The following is a 6,512-nucleotide window of genomic DNA, read 5'->3' as shown; positions in this document are numbered from 1 at the left end:
CATTCTTCATAATGTAAATAAATCCTGTAATGCCAAAGGCGAAATACACATAAAATCCTACTTTTATAAGACTGCATTTGTGTTTTTATATATTATATATATTTTCTATCTCTATCTTCAGGTAGGTAGATAATACAGATGCAAATAGACAGATCAGCCTACGGTAATCTTTACCTAATATTAGCATACCATTTTATTATGATAGCACTGGCATTTTTTTTCCTTTTCAGTATTAATGAGATCTATCTATCTATCTATCTATCTATCTATCTATTTATCTATCTCAGCAAAGTACAGTAGATTATTGATGGTATGTGATAAAGGAGAGATCCCTAAGCCCCTCACCTTCTCTTCTCCAGGGGGTCTGGGATGGAAACTGGAAGGAGGGAGGATTCTGTGAGTTTGGGGCAGGGACTCTCCAGCTGCTGAAAGTCCCTCTATTCCTTTCATGTCTTGAGGTGGGTGATCCAGGGATTTTCATTGAAGGCCATGCTAAAGTCTACCACCCTGTTGCCATAGCAACATTTTCATACCAGGAAATGAGCTTGACAAAGTGCTTGTTGAGAGTAAAGCCAGCCCATACATCAAAAGTAGAAGACTGGGTGTCACTGTTAAAGTCACAGGAGACAACCTAGTTTTAGACGTGGCCCAGGATGCCCTTTGGGAGGTCCTCTGATGCTTGCTTTGCCATCTTCTTGGTGTCATCATATTTGGTAGATTTCTCCAGGTGGCACGTCAGATCCTTGACCAACATTTTGTGGGTAGGCCACAGAAGGCCATGCCAGTGAGCTTCCCCGTCAGCTCAGGAATGACCCTGCCCACAGTTTTGGCAGCACCTGTGGATGCAGGCATGATATTCTGGGCATCCATGGCCATCACATCCCAGTTTCCCAGAGGAGCAATTCATGGTCTTCTGGGTGTCAGTGATGGTATTGACTGTGGTCATGAGTCCCTCCATAATGCCCCAAAAGTCCCTCCAAAGTTGTCCTAATGACCTTGGCTAAGGGGGCTAGGCAGTTGATGGTGCGGATTACCTTGAGGGAGTTGTCATACTTCTCATGGTTCACACCCATCACAAACATGGGGTCATCAGCAGAAGGGGCTGCCTTCAGGTGAGCTCCAGCAGCCTTCTTCATGGCAGTGAAGATGCCAGAGGACTGCACTACATATTCAACATCCAGCATCATCCCATTTGCTGCTGGTGGGATCTCACTCCTAGAAGATGGAGATGGGTTTTCCATTGATGACAACCTTTCTGTTCTCAGCCTTGACTATGCCATTGAATTTACCATGAGTGGAATCATACTGGAACATGCAAACCATGTAACTGAGGTCAATGATGGGGTCAATGATGGGGTCATTGATAGTGACAGTATCCACTTTGCCAGAGTTGAAAGCAGTCTTGATGACCAAGAGCCCAATATGGCCATTTCTGTTTATTCTGATCTTCACCATGGTGAGACATGGTTGGCACTGCATGAGAAGATGTAACTATCTGTCAAACAGGGAGAAGCACAGAGTCTCAACTTCTAATAAACATGTATCGATTTTTTTCTAAAAGTTAAAAACATTTGCTTTATTTTTTCATACTTTATTCACATTTCCTTAGTTTTTTACCTAATGTCCATTTTGTTTTCCAGGATCTCATCTGGGACACCACATTGCACTTGCTTCTCATTTCTCCTTAAGCTCCTCTTGGGCATGATAGTTTTTCAAACTTTCCTTGTTTTTTTTTATAATCTTGACAGTTTTGAGGAATACTAGTGAGGTTTTTGTAAAATATCTGTGATTTATTTGATGTTTTTCTCGTGATTACACTGAAATTATGGGCTTGGGTGAGGAAGACCACAGGTATAAGATACCATTTTTATCATGTCATAAAACGGTTACACACTGGAAACGATAATTACCACTTTCAGTATTGACCTTGACCATCTGCTTAGTAATGTTTGAAATGTTTCTCCACTATTAAGCTATTTTTTTCTTTTTGTCAGTGCTGGGAATAAAACCCAGGGTCTTCACCTGCTAAGCAAGCACTCTACCATGGAGCTATCATCACAGCCACAAAGCTACTCTTTTTTCCCATTTCCATGCTGTATGTTTTTATTTTTATTTTTATTTATTTATTTGTGTGTATTTTGTCCACACTTAAGGAATGGGCAGTTTTACTCCATCTCCTTGAGGACACTGTGTCTATATAAATCATTTGGAATTCTTCTGCATAGGAGATTTGTCTCTTTTCCATCTATTTTCTTATTTATTTATTCATTCAATCATTGATTTATCTCAGCAAGGATTCAGGGATATTAACCTTTTGCTCTAGGTTATATTCCTTTACTACTTTATTTTGTGGCTCAATTGTTTCACCTTTGGCCATAGCTCTTTCAATTGACTTCTGTGTCTCTTTGACACAATACCCCCCTGTGTGTTTTTATCCTATTCTGTATCAATTTTTCAAATCAATGTGCAAAAAGATTGGTGTATAAATAATTAGAGAAATGGGAATGTTAATAGTGTTTATACTGTGCCAAGCACAAATACCTTAATGATAAATAAAATCGCTAATAAAACTTAGCTAACAATATTAGCTCGACAACATTATTTAGAAGTTCCACCTTATATTTTGAATTTTTCAAATTATAAAACACTGATAACTCTATGATATTAATAGAAAAAAACTTTATGGAGTATTTACTATGTCAGGTATCACACTAGGCACTCAGTATCTAATATTCCATTTAATCCTCCTAAACCTTGTAAAACATTAAGACTTAGTTTGGTCCCTGAATCATCAGAATCAATATCACCTGAGAAAGTGCTATATGTCCACGTTCAAAACCATTTCTTGGTCCTCACTCCAGACCCACTGAATCAGAAAATCCAGGGCTTGGGCCAAGAAAGCTGTGTTTTAACATTCAGTCCAGATGCTCCAGATGCACTCTAATGCTTCAGAGACTGACAGCATCAGACCTTGAATCCTGGTATTAGACATCAAAGCCAATCAAATCCCATGTGCTTAATTACTTAGTCATATTCCCTCTCTATTAAAGAGAACCAATTACAGGTGATTTCTACCTAAAAACTTGCCATAAAAGAGACCTGTAGGCAGTTTCATGCTTTCCCTCGGCTTCTAATATTTGACCAAATAAGTTTATGTATGAAATTCACCACTAGAGGGAGTTCCTACATCCAGCCCCTCATATGACAGTCATTAAAAGGCAAAAAAGTGAACAAAACCAAACAAAAAAATTAAAACTTGTTGAAGAAAAGTTTTAGCTCTGTGTATTGATATTAAACAATTTGCTCCATCTATTTATCACTGAAAAGCTGTTAGGAATGAACTAACTATTGTTATATTGTTAGGCATGAACTCACTGTTAACATAAATACAATATAGCATATGATTGGTCACTTAACATCTTTGTTTACATCTACTTTATGTGTTTGTGTGTGGTGCTGGGATTGAAGACAGGGCCATGGACATGCAAGGCAAGTGCTATACCACTGAGCTCCACTTCCAGCTTCCAATTGTTCATTTCTAAAATGGGGCCAGGGGAAAAGAGAAAGCTCAGAGTATCAAAATAATATTTAAACAAAATAATCTAATTTGAACTGCATCATCACCTCTAAAGTCCCAAAGAAGACAGACTGGAAAAGAATTCCAAAAAGGATCCAGTTGTATGTGTTCTCTTCAACCTTGCTCAGAGAACTTGAGTTCAGGAATGGTAACTTCAGCACATGGTACGTACGTGACAACTGCTCATTAACAAATGCTGAATAAATGAATCAGTGTAACGTATGTACCACGTGCTGAAGTTACCAGTTCCCTCTCAAGTCATTCCAAATAAATTGGAATTCATAATGTTACATAAAATAATACCATGCTGTTTTCATAATATGCAAATATCATGTAGTAGTGTAAGAACATTCAAAGCCTATAATGTTTGAAAACTGAAATAATAATTCCATGGATTTTGGAATTCTATATCCAAAAATGAGTGGAATCTGACATTTTTTCCCCATTCAGAGACCAGATCTACCACTGAGCCCTATCCCCAGCCTCTCTTCCCTTTTTTAAAAAATTTTTATTTGTTCTTTTTAGATAAAAATGACAGTAGAGTGTATTTTACATATTATACATACATGCAAGGAGTATAACTTTCCATTCTTGAGGTTGTGCATGATGTGGAGCTACACTGACATGTATTCATATATAAACATAGGAAAGATATGTCCAATTCATACTACTGTCTTTCTTATTCCCATCTCCCCTCCCTTCCCTTTATTCCCCTTTGTCTAATCCAAAGAACTATTCTTCCCTGCCCCTCTTTCATATCAGAAAGAACATTCAGCCTTTGGTTTTGGGGGATTGGCTCATTTCACTTAGCATGATAGTCTCCAGTTCCATCCATTTACAAGCAAATTCCATAATTTCCTTTTTCTTTATGGCTGAGTAATATTCCATTGTGTATATACCACATTTTCTTTATGCATTCATCTTTGAAGGACATCTAGGTTGGTTCCATGGCTTAGCCATTTTGAATTGAGCTGCTATAAATACTGATGTGGCTGCAGCACTATAGTATGCTGATTTTAAGTCCTTTGGGTATAAACCAAGGAGTGGGAAACTATGTCAAAGAGTGGTTCCATTCCAACTTTTTTGATGAAGCGTCATACTGCTTTCCAGAGAGGTTGCACCAATTTACAATCCCACCAACAATGTATTAGTGAACCTTTCCCCCCCACACACATCTTAGCCAACATTTATTGTTACTAGTATTCTTGATAACTGCTATTCTGACTAGAGTTTTTTTGAGTTCTTTATATATTCTGGAGATTAATGCTCTATCTGAGGTGCAGATGGCAAAGATTTTCTCCCATTCTGTAGGCTCTCTCTTCACATTCTTGGTTGTTTTCTTGTTGTAAATAAGCTTTTGAGTTTAATGGCATGTCATTTATTGATCCTTGATTTTACTTCTTGAGCTTTAGGAGTCTTGTTGAAGAACTTGGTTCCTAAGCTGACAAGATGGAGAGTTGGGCCTACTTTTTCTTCTGGTAGGTATAGGGTCTCTGGTCTAATTCCTAGGACCTTAATCCATGTTTTGAAATATCTGTTGATAGGAAAATAAGATCAAGGAGCCCAGATCTTAGAACTGAGTTCCTGAAGTCTATTCTTTCCATATATTGAGTGGAGACTAATAATGCCTGTTTGTTCAACAATTTCTATACTACACATGAGGCATTTGTTAGAAGCTTTATGTTACATGGTGAATCAAATAGCCCTTGCTCCAATATGTCAATACCTTCATACTGATACTAAAATAAGAATTGTGATAATTTTATACATTGCATGACTGGGCCACAGGTGCCCAAATGTTTTGCCACAAATTATTCTGAGTTTGACTTTGAGGATGTTTCTGAATGAAATAATCATTTTCATCTGTGGAATGAGCAAAGCAAATTGCCCTCCCTAATGTGAATAGCTCTCATGCAATTAATTGGAGATCTGAATAAAACAAAAAGACTGAGTAAAGAGCAACCGCTCCTACTAGCTGCATGACATGGGACACCAGCCTTTTCCAAGCTTCTGACTAGGACTGAGGCATAGGCTTTGGGGGGGGTCTAAGTGCCTCCAGATTTCAGACTAGAACTTACACTATCAGCTCTCCTAGTTCTCAGGCCTTTGGACTCTGAGATTCCACATTGGCTCTCCCAAGTCTTCTGTATTAGGACTGCAGATCTGCTGGGAGCCATTAGCCAAGTAGGTATGACAATTTCCTTGCCAGCGTACCCCATGTTGCAGTGACATTGAATGTAGGTGACCTTGCTCAAGGACCAAGGCGGATTAGGACCAGGGCGGATTAGGGTGTTCCGGGTTTAAGATAATCGTGTTTAGGGCGTTCCCAGTTTAGGTTCCAGGTTTAAGGTTTAAGATTATTCCTCCTGGGAATAGGGCGTATCCTGCTTGCCTGAGTTCCCCTTGAGTTCTCACGGGATTCAGACAGTATATTTTTGAGAGAGAGAAGCCCAGTGGGTGTGGATTTGGGCAGAGAACGTGGATTTGGGCAGAGAACGTGGATTTCCCCAGAACGTGATTGTAGACGGCTGGTGTGAGTTCGGGAATAAAGAGTTGCTGTTTGAATCTACAAGCTGTGTGGTGGCTCGTGATTGTGTGCCCAGCCAGACTGCGGCACAGATCTTGGGATTTCTCAACTTTTCTTTAATCACTTGAACCAACTCCTTATAATAAAACTATGTTATATTAGACACATACGTGTACACCCTATTGGTTCTGTTTCTCTGGAGAACCCTGACTCATACAAGAACCAAATTCCAAACTCCTTAGCATGGCCAAAATGGCCTTTATGATCTGAACCCTACCTACCCCTCTCCAACTACATCCCATAGATGCCCCCTCATTCCAGCTTCACTGGCTTCCTCTAATTTTCCCACAAATGAGAGACTCCCTCTGCAATGGGATTTTCACCCATTCATTCATTTATTCACTGATA

Source organism: Marmota flaviventris, chromosome 15, assembly GCF_047511675.1.
Source record: "Marmota flaviventris isolate mMarFla1 chromosome 15, mMarFla1.hap1, whole genome shotgun sequence".
Taxonomy (NCBI): domain Eukaryota; kingdom Metazoa; phylum Chordata; class Mammalia; order Rodentia; family Sciuridae; genus Marmota; species Marmota flaviventris.
Note: the sequence above shows the minus strand (reverse complement) of the source record.